General features: G+C 40.0%; 2 protein-coding genes across 22 annotated transcripts in view; both read right to left on the bottom strand.

Annotated features, from left to right (window-relative positions):
- The window catches only part of LOC135974151 (serine/arginine repetitive matrix protein 2-like), a 994,828-nt gene that overhangs the window by 562,543 nt on the left and 419,035 nt on the right, over positions 1 to 13,250 (bottom strand). The window lies entirely within an intron of this gene.
- HYCC2 (hyccin PI4KA lipid kinase complex subunit 2) overlaps positions 1 to 13,250 on the bottom strand; it is a 91,120-nt gene that overhangs the window by 69,065 nt on the left and 8,805 nt on the right. The window contains exons 2-3 of one of the 21 annotated variants that reach the window (XM_065562060.1): positions 3,887 to 3,936; positions 3,557 to 3,689 (exon numbers count right to left, since the gene is read on the bottom strand). The exons of the other annotated variants lie outside the window; for them this stretch is intronic. The gene's annotated coding sequence lies outside the window, so the exon portion shown is untranslated. The remainder of the gene's footprint in view (positions 1 to 3,556; positions 3,690 to 3,886; positions 3,937 to 13,250) is intronic. 21 annotated transcript variants of the gene reach the window in all.

The raw sequence follows: 13,250 nt of genomic DNA on the forward strand, positions 1-13,250 counted from the left end.
AGCAAAAGTGGATGGGAACCTGGGAGGCAGTGACCATGAGATGGTCGAGTTCAGAATCCTGACACAAAGAAGAAAGGAGAGCAGCAGAATATGGACCCTGGACTTCAGAAAAGCAGACTTTGACTCCCTCAGGGAACTGATGGGCAGGATCCCCTGGGAGAATAACATGAGGGGGAAAGGAGTCCAGGAGAGCTGGCTGTATTTTAAAGAATCCTTATTGAGGTTGCAGGAAAAAAACATCCCGATGTGTAGAAAGAATAGTAAATATGGCAGGCGACCAGCTTGGCTAAACAGTGAAATCCTTGCTGATCTTAAACGCAAAAAAGAAGCTTACAAGAAGTGGAAGATTGGACAAATGACCAGGGAGGAGTATAAAAATATTGCTCAGGCATGCAGGAGTGAAATCAGGAAGGCCAAATCACACTTGGAGTTGCAGCTAGCAAGAGATGTTAAGAGTAACAAGAAGGGTTTCTTCATGTATGTTAGCAACAAGAAGAAAGTCAAAGAAAGTGTGGGCCCCTTACTGAATGAGGGAGGCAACCTAGTGACTAAGGATGTGGAAAAAGCTAATGTACTCAATGATTGTTTTGCCTCTGTCTTCACGAACAAGGTCAGCTCCCAGACTGCTGCACTGGGCAGCACAGTATGGGGAGAAGGTGACCAGCCCTCTGCGGAGAAAGAAGTGGTTCGGGACTATTTAGGAAAGCTGGACGAGCACAAGTCCATGGGGCCGGATGCACTGCATCCGAGGGTGTTAAAGGAGTTGGCGGATGTGATTGCAGAGCCTTTGGCCATTATCTCGGAAAACTCATGGCGATCGGGGGAGGTCCCGGATGATTGGAAAAAGGCTAATGTAGTGCCCATCTTTAAAAAAGGGAAGGAGGAGGATCCAGGGAACTACAGGCCAGTCAGCCTCACCTCAGTCCCTGGAAAAGTCATGGAGCAGGTCCTCAAGGAATCAATTTTGAAGCACTTTGAGGAGAGGAAAGTGATCAGGAACAGTCAGCATGGATTCATGAAGGGCAAGTCACGCCTGACTAACCTAATTGCCTTCTATGAGGAGATAACTGGGTCTGTGGATGAGGGGAAAGCAGTGGATGTGTTATTCCTTGACTTTAGCAAAGCTTTTGATACGTTCTCCCACAGTTTTCTTGCCAGCAAGTTAAAGAAGGATGGGCTGGATGAATGGACTATAAGGTGGATAGAAAGCTGGCTAGATCGTCGGGCTCAACGGGTAGTGATCAACGGCTCCATGTCTAGTTGGCAGCCGGTTTCAAGCGGAGTGCCCCAAAGGACGGTCCTGGGGCCAGTTTTGTTCAATATCTTCATTAATGATCTGGAGGATGGTGTGGACTGCACTCTCAGCAAGTTTGCAGATGACACTAAACTGGGAGGAGTGGTAGATACGCTGGAGGGTAGGGATAGGATACAGAGGGACCTAGACAAATTAGAGGATTGGGCCAAAAGAAACCTGATGAGGTTCAACAAGGACAAGTGCAGAGTTCTGCACTTAGGACGGAAGAATCCCATTCACTGTTACAGACTAGGGACCGAATGGCTAGGAAGCAGTTCTGCAGAAAAGGACCTAGGGGTTACAGTGGACGAGAAGCTGGATATGAGTCAACAGTGTGCCCTTGTTGCCAAGAAGGCTAACAGCATTTTGGGCTGTATAAGTAGGGGCATTGCCAGGAGATCAAGGGACGTGATCATTCCCCTCTATTCGACATTGGTGAGGCCTCACCTGGAGTACTGTGTCCAGTTTTGGGCCCCACGCTACAAGAAGGATGTGGAAAAATTGGAAAGAGTCCAGCGGAGGGCAACAAAAATGATTAGGGGGCTGGAGCACATGAGTTATGAGGAGAGGCTGAGGGATCTGGGATTGTTTAGTCTGCAGAAGAGAAGAATGAGGGGGGATTTGACAGCTACTTTCAACTACCTGAAAGGGGGTTCCAAAGAGGATGGATCTGGACTGTTCTCAGTGGTACCAGATGACAGAACAAGGAGTAATGGTCTCAAGTTGCAGTGGGGGAGGTCTAGGTTGGATATTAGGAAAAACTCCTTCACTAGGAGGCTGGTGAAGCACTGGAATGGGTGACCTAGGGAGATGGTGGAATCTCCTTCCTTAGAGGTTTTTAAGGTCAGGCTTGACAAAGCCCTGACTGGGATGATTTAGTTGGGATTAGGTCCTGCTTTGAGCAGGGAGTTGGACTAGATGACCTCCTGAGGTCCCTTCCAACCCTGATATTCTATGATTCTGCAGAATTTCCAGTTTGCCACACTTCAGCAATGGAGAGCTGCAGAAACCAGGGAGCCTTATCAGAGAAGCTGGGTCCAGCTTGTCCCCGGGGCCAAAGGACTTGGGTAAAATGGAGAAATATCTTGCTCACTTGCATTTTTAAACAGCTTATACAAAGAACAAAAGATGGTAGTTTTAAACACTCTGGGGGAAAAAAATCAAAATATTCTCCTTGAAGCAGCTCTGGATTTGAAAAAATACATTTCTACGTTCTATTTAACAGGTTCTGGAAACAGTACTATAACAAGAGAGAGTTATTATGCAACCTTTAATACAGCAACACACAAGACATCATATGAAACATCATTATTCCATTAAAATAACAAACTATGTTTGCACTGTTTAAAAAGCGTATCTTAAGAGCAGATATCCGCTCACCTCATATATGCTTCCAGTACCAGTTTCCTTAGAAACAACATCATGCAGTCATCCTACTTTAAATCAGAAGCATTCTCTCTCATCAGCTCCTGTGTGATAACCCATCCTACGCTAAACAATTCAGTCTCTCTCCCTCTCCCATGAGCTCCTATGTAATAACTCTTTCAATGCTAAAACATACACACTTACCACATACCACCACCTTCCCCCAAACATCCTCTCAAATTGTATGTAGTCTAACAGATTTGTTCTAAACCAAGCCTAAAATACAGACTCTGCTTATGAAATAATTTGGATTATTAAAGATCTAGTTTAAATATAGAGTGAAACACAGCATGAGAAAGTAAACAGGAAAACTGACTATACCAACCACAAATGAGGGCCACTCAGACCAAGTCCACAGACAAAAGCTTAAGCAAGTGCTAAAACGTAACAGACACCAACAAAAGAATAAGATATAATCGAATAGATTTATAGAAGAATGAGTAAACCAGAGAAAACAGAATGCAGCTGCTTATGGTGAGAAGGTAAATGATCACGACCATTGCTGCAGAGAAGAGAAATTTATGCAGGAACAAATAGTTCTAGGAAATATGAATTCTGAATTTTAAACAGCTTCCTCTTTTTCACCCTTACCATCTTTCACTTGATTCAAATCAATGTCTATTATATCATGGAAATAACTCACCTTCAAAAATGAAGTGCTTATCAATTTTAGACCATTAAGACATCAACACACATTTTTGGCTGCAAAATCTGCTATCAACTGCAATCCATCCAAACTGGAATTTAGGTTAGATACTTAGGACTTAAATTACTTGTTCCTCTAAGGTTTGCCTGAGCACTCCCCAAAAATGCCGCCGAAGGTTTCTCTCCTGTTACCTGTTGAGTGCTGGAAGTGAATGAAATCTCTCCTTCTAATCTTATCAACTTCTAGTTGAGAAAGGTTCCTCTTCAAAAAATAGAGGGTACTGAATGGGACAGCTGACTGTTTCGATGGCTTTTCTTAGATCTCCTTAAAGGGAAATGTTAGATATTTCTGATTCAATTCTATTTCAACCAAAGCTACGCCACAACAAAACATATATTACATAGAAAGGCTACATTAAAAGAATATTAAGGTTGCAAAGCCAAGAACTCAAAAGTTAGAAAATGTCACATTTAAGGTTGCCCATGCACTATGTTACAGTCTTCAGTTATATGATTACATACCATTTTGTCCATAGGATTCCTGCCTCATTCAGTGCACGGAATGGAGCATGCTTAAGGAATGAACCAGAGTTATGCAGTTAATGAGGCTGTTTCATTTTTTTAAATGAAATTTCCTAGTTTTTTAAAAAAGCAAACTGAAAAAGAACAAAAGAAATACCATCATGTGTAACCATATTGACCCCCCACATGGGTCATCAGCAAGGTTGGAACTTTTAGATCTACAATATAGACCTCTGTCACTTGAACTAAGGGGGTAACTACTAGCAACAGCAAGTTGTCATCCTCTCTGTGGACCAGCACTAGAGGGGGGAATTAAATTTTTTTCCAGTGGCTTTCACAAATATTTGCTGACAACACAGGAATGTTAAGATTCAGGAATCCGGGCTTCATTTCCAGATTCTGGAGGACGTGGGCTTCAATGGATACAGGCCCTTCTGCCCATCTTCGCCAACCTTTCCCAAGCTCATCCCAGTCCCCATTCCACAAGCTCCGCATGCCCCTGCATTCCACAGTGCCTTGGTACCAGCAGTGAGGGCACTCTGAGAGCAAGAGAGTCTCCTACTCTCAATTTCTGTTGCTGGCATCACAGCAGCCCACAGGAACAACTACAGGGAAAGTTCTGCTCAGCCATAAAGTTCTGGGATGGAGCGTACATAGGGTGATCAGATGCCCCAACATTATCAGGACCATCTGGATGTTAGGGGCTTTGTCTTATATAAGATCCTATCAACCCAGTATAGGACCCTATTATCCCCCACCCTATCCCGATTTCTCACACTTGCTATCTGGTCAACCTAAGCATACCTCAGTCATTCTGTGGGGATGGTGCCTGCAGTTTGGTCAGTATGCAGAACTATGTGAGGATGGGGCATCCTCAGTGCAGACAATCTTCAGAGAATGCTGCTGCCAAACAAGTCTCTACTAAGCTTATGCAAACTGATTTTTTGGCTACATTTGGGCAGATTTTCACAGGGATAGCAAAAGGCAGATCCCTTATATTAGGGTGACCCCTTGCCAAATTTCACATCCATAGTCCAAAGCATAGAGGCACTAGAGCTTCTCAATGAAACACTTGTAATTTTTTTTAAACATGGGCAAAACAACATATTTTCCCCAATTTAATTTTTGAACATGGCTGAACCAGCTTTGCTGAAACAAAAAAAGACAGATCAGACTGAGGCAAATACCCAGCATGGAACATTTCACCCTGAATGGCTGTAATTTGGCAAAGTTATAAGAAACTGAAAACAGGGTCTTATAAAGTAAAGAGGTCACTACAGCACAGAAAATTCAGATCTTTAAAAATTATCCCCAATATTTTGAAGAACACCTAGAAGCGGATAGAAAGTGACTGCAAAGACCATTAAGCAAAGTTGTTCTGTGTTCACAGCATCTTGCCACACTCAGGAGGGAAGCAACTGTATTGTGCACCAGCCAGGCAAACTTCAAATATAACCTAAACAGAACAAATACAGCATATCCTGGAGGTTCAGGGTCCAGCATGGTTGACCTATTTCAGGGTCCATATTAAAGAATAAAATAGTAACAGACTTAGGAACACAGGACTGGAGGAACCGTCACCATCTGGGTCACTAAGTCCTGTCCTCTGCCATAGCAGACAATCCAGTTAGAAGACAGAAATCAAGAGAGAGACAGAGAAAGCTGGAAAGAGTGAGAGTGAAAGAATAAAGAAGGAAGGATCAAAGAAAGATGAAGTAAAACTAAGAAGATCTAAAGACCCTAAAGGAAGAATGGTCCCATCTGCCAGACCCCCAAAGATGCAGGTTAGAGAGCAACGGATTAAAGGAAAAGGGCTCCCATCATGACAAACATCCCACTGCCTGCTATTGCACTTAGCAAGTGCATTTTTCCTCCATCTTCTCACCTCTCCTTCTAGCTAGCTGTAGGATGATTGAGTTCTATAAACCACAACAGCTTAGAATCTAGACAATTTAGTTTGAGGTATCCTTGTACAGAAGTGTTTTTATGGCATTTTTTCAGAAAGATTAATTTATTCTAGGAAAAAATAAGAAAAATAAACAGAGAAATCAATAGTCTCAAAGAGCATTTAACAGTGAGCTTTGTTGATGGATAAATATAAACAAAGTTAGAATTCAAACTGCAGTTTCACTGGGAAATAGTCAAACTGGAAAGCATTCTCTTTTCCCTCACATAATTCCAATTCATCATCATCGTACCTAGATGCTAACTCTTTTACAACAGTGTTTCAACGGTTCTGTGTGTATGTAGGGGTGGGGTGGGGTGGAGGGGAGGTAAATACTGCAGAGAAACTACTGAAGTGAAAAGAAAAATGTAAAATCTGTTTTTTGTTTCAACTATTGTATAACAACATTGAGATTGGGCTGAGCTCATTTTAAAAATCAGAATTTCTATATGTAGGGAGTAATAATTCTCCAAGAGCACCTGACCACATTAGCTCTGTGCAATGCCTCCTTGAGTGAAACAGGATCATCCACAGGTTCAGAAGAAGCACCTTTAAAATTGACTACCCACATGTTTCTGTCTATGGACTAAGATGTCTAATCCTGCTCACAAGTAACTTTATGCTCAGGAGTAATCCTACTGACTTCAGTAGTGTAAAGTTACACGTGTATTTGCAGGATCCAGTCCTATGTGAAAAAAACAAAAGAAGATCATGTTTCTCAAAAAAGACCTATGCATTTTAATCACTGCACATGATGAAAAGCCCATGTGAAATACTGAAAATAAAGTTTCAAATTAAAATGAGCACTTCCTGGCCTAGCAGCTGGCAGTACCTGCCACCTTGCTGTAAAATAATGGCAAATAATCCATAAAGCATTACAGTGAAAAACTAAACCAGTTCCTCTCTTGTTTTAATACCAGTTTAATTATTAAACTTCACTGTTGAATAGTTAGACACAAGGTGTATTCACAGTGTACAGTTATTCTTCTGAGGTTAAATCAATATTAGAACAGGATGGAAACTGGCCAGTTGTAGAATGGGAAAAACCTGACCAGTTAATATTTTAAAGCAAAGTGGTCAATTTCACACAGTTTTTCATAGTGAGAAGTAGGTTTTTAATATATGCATTTTGTGACTCAGTAAAACACAGTTTTCTTTTTAGTGGCCTATTTAAAGTCTCAACATTAGCTCAATATTAATCAGTTCCCAAAATATTAACTGGGTCCTTTATCTACCCAATTAAGTAAGAGAAAGCCAACTGCGCTCAATTTTTCTTAGGTATAGATGCAGACATAGAAAAATGTACATAGATATTGTGGGTCAAATTCACCATTAGTCTAAGCAGGCACTGCTCTAATGGCTTCAACAGAGTTGCACCCCGTTTTGCTCGTGTTTAATTTGACTCAGGAGTAGCGGGCAAAAATAATTAACAATGGATTACTATTTATTTTCTTGAGTTTGGAATAATCAAGTAAGTTTTCTAACAGCAGACTGAATGAACAGCCTTAAAAGTGTTGTAGGTCATCCCAAGCAATCCACAAATCAGTAGCAATGGGATTTTTCTTCTCCATTCACCACTGTACACTTTGAAGGCAAAAGCCCCAAGTTCTATAACTAGCAGGCCCAATCACTAATAAGATGCACATTTGTAGAGTTAACAAATAGACGTGTATGCAGCTTTGGAAGTCCACACTAAACAATACACCTATCTTTCAGGGTGCCCTCCCCTCCACTCAAATTTAATGGGGGGGGGGAGAGACTCAATTTACAATGCTCAACTTTGTAAAATAAAATCATATTTCAAAACAAAGCAAAGGCACAAATCCTTAATGTCCTCACTATCAAGACTCTATATAAAGTTTCAATGTTGAAACTTCAGCCATTTTTGACAGTCCTGTTCACATGCATGTTTAGAATATTTTGAGCAGGAATAATATTATGTAACTCAAAAAATGGCTGAAAAGATTTCTCACAAACTTTCCATTCATTTTTGCATGGCCCAAGAGGTGAATATTTCAGAAAGGTAAGAACATGTGAAAAAGAGTGTCAAAACAAAGTGTTTTGCAGCCTTAGCCAAAAATTTTCTTTCAGAAAATTTACTACGTTATATCCACTTGAGATGGAAAAACACCTCCAGTTTTTCTATTCTCTCCTTTCATCTAGCGAAATCATCCTATGTGTCTAGACAATATTTCTGGCATTACACATTCTCTATTAGTTCACACCCCAGTAATTCTTGTATCTTCTAGGGGCTGTCTGTTCTTTTCATATGCCCTTAATAAGGACTTTACATCAAGGTCTGTGCCCCAGTTCACTTTGCCTGACCTTTTTGACTGTTTCATTGTCCTGCTTTCCTATATAATTTGTGTTGATAGGATGCAGCTGTGTCTCATGAAATAGCAGCACAAAGTGGCTCTGGGATTTTTGTGGGGGAGAGGAGATGATTTTGGAGTTTTTTAAAGTGCAAAAGTAGGTGCATATTCTTTAATGTCCTTCATAAAATTTATTTCACACCACTCATCCTGGCAGCCTTTCAAAATCCCCCTTCTCTCAAAGGCAGAAAACCTATGAGAGATTGCTGTTGTGCATCTTGTGGACTTGTCCATCGCCAGGTAATTTCTGGAAAGATGTGGTTGATTACACATGTGACGATTCCACTAAAAATGAGCATTTGTTTGTTCTATGTATTCAAAGAGTACAAATACTGATGTGGAGATATTAAACTGATAAGAACAGCTATAACTTAGAGAATTTTTTCACTTGACCAGAGCTCGGAGAGCCGGGAAGCATAGTACTACTACTTTTAAACAACTCTGAGGCAATACTTCCATTTAAGATAACTGCAGAAAAGTCTCCTACTTTGACATGTTTATTAATATTGAGTAGGCAACACAAGTTTGATAGCTATGTTAGATTTGTTGGTTATAATCTCTCTGCTTTCATACTTTTTTGCATATTTTATTTTTACCTTTTTGCCACATCTGTCACCCACCAGTTAGGGCATACATTTTAAATGTCTGGCTCTAACTAGTATGTCTATAACTGTACTCTGACCACTGGTGTTCTAGTCAGTAGCCAGCTTCATTTTAATAATTAAAATGGAGAAATAAGATTCTAACCTCATAGATGACATCTTATTCTCTCACTGCAAAAGTATTAATAGATGCCATGGGTAGGATTTTATTTTCCATTACAGTCATGAGAGTACATACATGCTATATTCATGCACAGTTACTAACAGCAAAACTTGCAGGGATTTCAGAAAGTTGCAAGAGTTGACAAATTTCAATTAATAGATAAAAGATGAGCATCTCCAATGTACAGGAGCCTATGAAAAATAAACATGAAGTACACTGCTAAGGGAGAATACCTCAATACTCCATAGAAGCAGCACTAAAATGATAATTACTGCTAGAACACTTCTGAAAAATAGGCAAAATAGGAAAATATTATATTTGCTCATTGCGAAGACATGCCCTTTTGAAGGTGTATCTGAAAACTGCCTCAAAGCTGATGAGTTTCTTCAACTGGAATTATCACTAAAATCAAAGGGTAGTTTCCTGATTATTAATAGGAGAAAGTGAGTTGCTTACTGAGTGTCTGACCCTCCTCACACACACACACACTTATGTCACTGTCAAAATTCCCACTGGCTTCAATGGCAACAGGATTGTATCTCTGACTGCAAAAAATTTACATGCATCCACCTATGTCTGAACTGATAGCAAATTCTGAATTTCGTGGGCTGTAGTCCACGAAAGCTTATGCTCTAATAAATTTGTTAGTCTCTAAGGTGCCACAAGTCCTCCTGTTCTTCTTTTTGCGGATACAGACTAACACGGCTGCTACTCTGAAATCTGAAATTATAGTCCATTTAACCAAAAATCAGAGGCTTGACCTTAGGGCGGGAGAATAAGTCTGATTTTAAACCGTTGAGTAATTCCATCAGATAGCAGTCCCTGGCAAATTAGATTCATGATAGTGTGATCAGCAGAGAGAAAGGCTTGGCTAACCATCACACCCCCACAAACCCACTCTGGCCAAGAACGGCAAGGTTCCAGACAAACACTTCAGCATGACGACAAGGAGCAGTGCTGAAGAAGCTTTTCCACAGCAGTAGGTAGAGAATGGTTGGCAAGGATACCATGCCAAACAGGACATAACAGATCATTCTAAAGCTTTTGTGGTTTAGCTGAAAGCTTAATGCATTAGATCAACTATTAATATCCATAGAGACCCTCTTAACTAGTTTCTACATACACAGCTAAAAAAAATTCATTTTACTAAAAGATTAGACGCTTGTTCCATTAAGTTCAGCACTCTCTAAGGCTTGGTCTACACTACAGAGTTAGGTCGATGTAAGGCACACAGCTTGGACTGTCACCCCAGAGCGGATGGGGGGCACCAGCTGTGAGCCCCACACAGCTGTCAGTGCCCCACAATGCCCCACTTCAGTCAGTGCAAGTGCTCCAGGTGAGGATGTCCACCACCAGCAGAAGGATGGAAGTGTGGATACCAACTGCCAATTGAATTACTGCTGTGGCTGCAAGTTAACCTAAATTAAGTCAACCTAATTTTGATAAGCCCTTACACAGGACTATCCAATGGTTCAGGAGGAAAAAAAAATCATAGCATATTTGGTTAACTGCACATTGCCCAGTATAGTAGAGACAGGGAAAAATCCTTTGTAGCCCTTGCGGCAACAGCATAACGCTCAATTACTAAACATTAGCCAACTATACCCACAAATATTAACATTGATCAAAGTTATCTGAACCCTAACCTGATTTGGAATTTCTATGCTGCAAAGGTATTGAGACAATTTGGGATTTCATTCTACTTCGTAACAAGTTTCACTATATCCAAATTCACTACAAGAAGATTTCACTCTATAGCTTTAAATTAAGTATACAAAAGGTAATTTTTACAAAATGATATGAATACAGTTAAGTGTGCAATTACTAATAATTGGATTTACTGGTGTAACTCCAACCACCCTTCTGAAAATATAAAGTTAGTTCAATTAGACATGTTCTGGAGAGTTAAAACTAGATTGTCATGATAATACAAATACTACTAAGATCTTAATATTTGATTCCAACTGAAAAAGAAAATAAATGGGCAGTATCTTAATGTTTTTCATACTACCTGTAAAAGTCAACTAGGTAAAAACAATACCAGATTTGTGGCTAATCTGACAACCTGCGACCCACAAGAAAAAAACAAACAAACAAGAAAATATATCAGCACACTCAAAGAGCATAAAGTCCAGTTTGAGGAGCAATTCCTGTAACACAAGGTACGTCCACTTGATCATGCCACTGGTAACCACATTAGAATAGATTTTGTTTATCACAAATGTGTATTATTAAAAGATAGTCAAAAATTATTTTTGTTTAGCTAGCACAAGTAACTAATGATACTTGTGCAAAAAACACCTTCAACAGGTAACTCCATGCTCACACTCTTCTCTGAAACAAATTTAAAGCATGGTGTTTACGAACCAACAAAAAGATCTAAAACATTCAAAGTCAAAAAGGGTAATTAAACAAAACAAAATACAAAATAAGAATATAAAAACGGCCATACTAGGTCAGACCAAAGGTCCACCTAGCCCAGTATCCTGTCTTTCGACAGTGGCCAATGCCAGGTGACCCAGAAGGAATGAACAAAACAGGTACTCATCAAGTGATCCATCCCCTGTTGCACATTTCCAGCTTATGGCAAATAGAGGCTAAGGATACCATCGCTGCACATCCTGGCTAATAGCCATTGATGGACCTATTCTCTTATTTAGTTCTTTTTTGAACCCTGTTATAGTCTCGGCCTTCACAACATCCTCTGGCAAGGAGTTCCACAGGTTGACTGTGCGTTGTGTGGAAAAAAATACTCCCTTTCGTTTGTTTTAAATCTGCTGCCTATTAATTTCATTTGGTGACCCCTAGTTCTTGTGTTATGAGAAGGAGTAAATAACACTTCCTTATTTAATTTCTCCACACCAGTCATGATTTTACAGATCTCTATCATATGCCCCTTTAGTCGTCTCTTTTTCAAGCTGGAAAGTCCCAGTTTTATTAATCTCTCCTCATATGGAAGCTGTTCCATGCTCCTAATCATTTTTGTTACCCTTTTCTGAAGCTTTTCCAATTCCAATATACCTTTTTTGAGATGGGGCGACCACATCTGCATGTAGTATTCAAGATGGGAGTGTATCATGGATTTATGTCGAGGCAATATGATATTTTCTGTCTTATTATCTATCCCTTTCTTAACAATTCCCAACATTGTTAGCGTTTTTGACTGACACTACACATTGAGTGGATGTTTTCAGAGAACTATCCACAATGACTCCAAGATCTCTTTCTTGAATGTTAACAGCTAATTTAGACCCCATCATTTTATATGTATAGTTGGGATTATGTGTTCCAGTGTGCATTATCTTGCATTTATCAACATTGAATTTCATCTGCCATTTTGTTGCCCAGTCATCCAGTTTTGTGAGATTCTTTTGTAGCTCTTCACGGTCTGCTTTGGACTCAACTATCTTGAGTAGTTTTGTATCATCTGCAAATTTTGGCACTTCACAATTTACCCCTTTTTCCAGATCATTTATGAATATATTGAATAGGACTGGTCCCAGTACAGACCCCTGGGGGAACCACTATTTACCTCTCTCCATTCTGAAAACTGACCATTTATTCCTACCCTTTATTACCTATCTTTTAACCAGATACCAATCCATGAGAGGACCTTCCCTCTTATCCTATGACAGCTTACTTTTCTTAAGAGCCTTTGATGAGTGACTTTGTGAAAGGCTTTCTGAAAATCTAAGTACACTATATCCATGGGATCCCACTTGTCCACATGCTTGTTGACACCCTCAAAGAATTCTAGTAGGTTGGTAAGGCATGATTTCCCTTTACAAAAACCATGTTGACTCTTTCCCAACAAATTATATTCATCCATGTGTCTGATCATTCTGTTCTTTACTCTAGTTTCAACCAGTTTGCCCGGTACTAAGTCAGGCATACTGGCCCCTCTAATTGCCAGGATCACCTCTGGAGCCCTTTTTAAAAAATTGGCATCACATTAGCTATCCTCCAGTCATGTGGTACAGAAGGTGATTTAAATGATAGGTTACAAACCACAGTTAGTAGTTCTGAAATTTCACATTTGAGTTCCTTCAGAACTCTTGGGTGAATACCATCTGGTCCTGGTGACTTATTACTGTTTAGTTTATCAATTTGTTCCAGAACGTCCTCTAATGGCACCTTAATATGCAACAGTTCCTCAGATTTGCCACCTAAAAAGAATGGCTCAGGCTTGGGAATTTCCCTTTCATCCTCAGCCATGACGACTGATGCAAATAAATCATTTAGTTTCTCCGCAATGGCTTTATCGTCCTAGAGTGCTCCTTTA

This window comes from Chrysemys picta, chromosome 11 (assembly GCF_011386835.1).
Source record: "Chrysemys picta bellii isolate R12L10 chromosome 11, ASM1138683v2, whole genome shotgun sequence".
NCBI classification, from domain to species: Eukaryota; Metazoa; Chordata; order Testudines; family Emydidae; genus Chrysemys; species Chrysemys picta.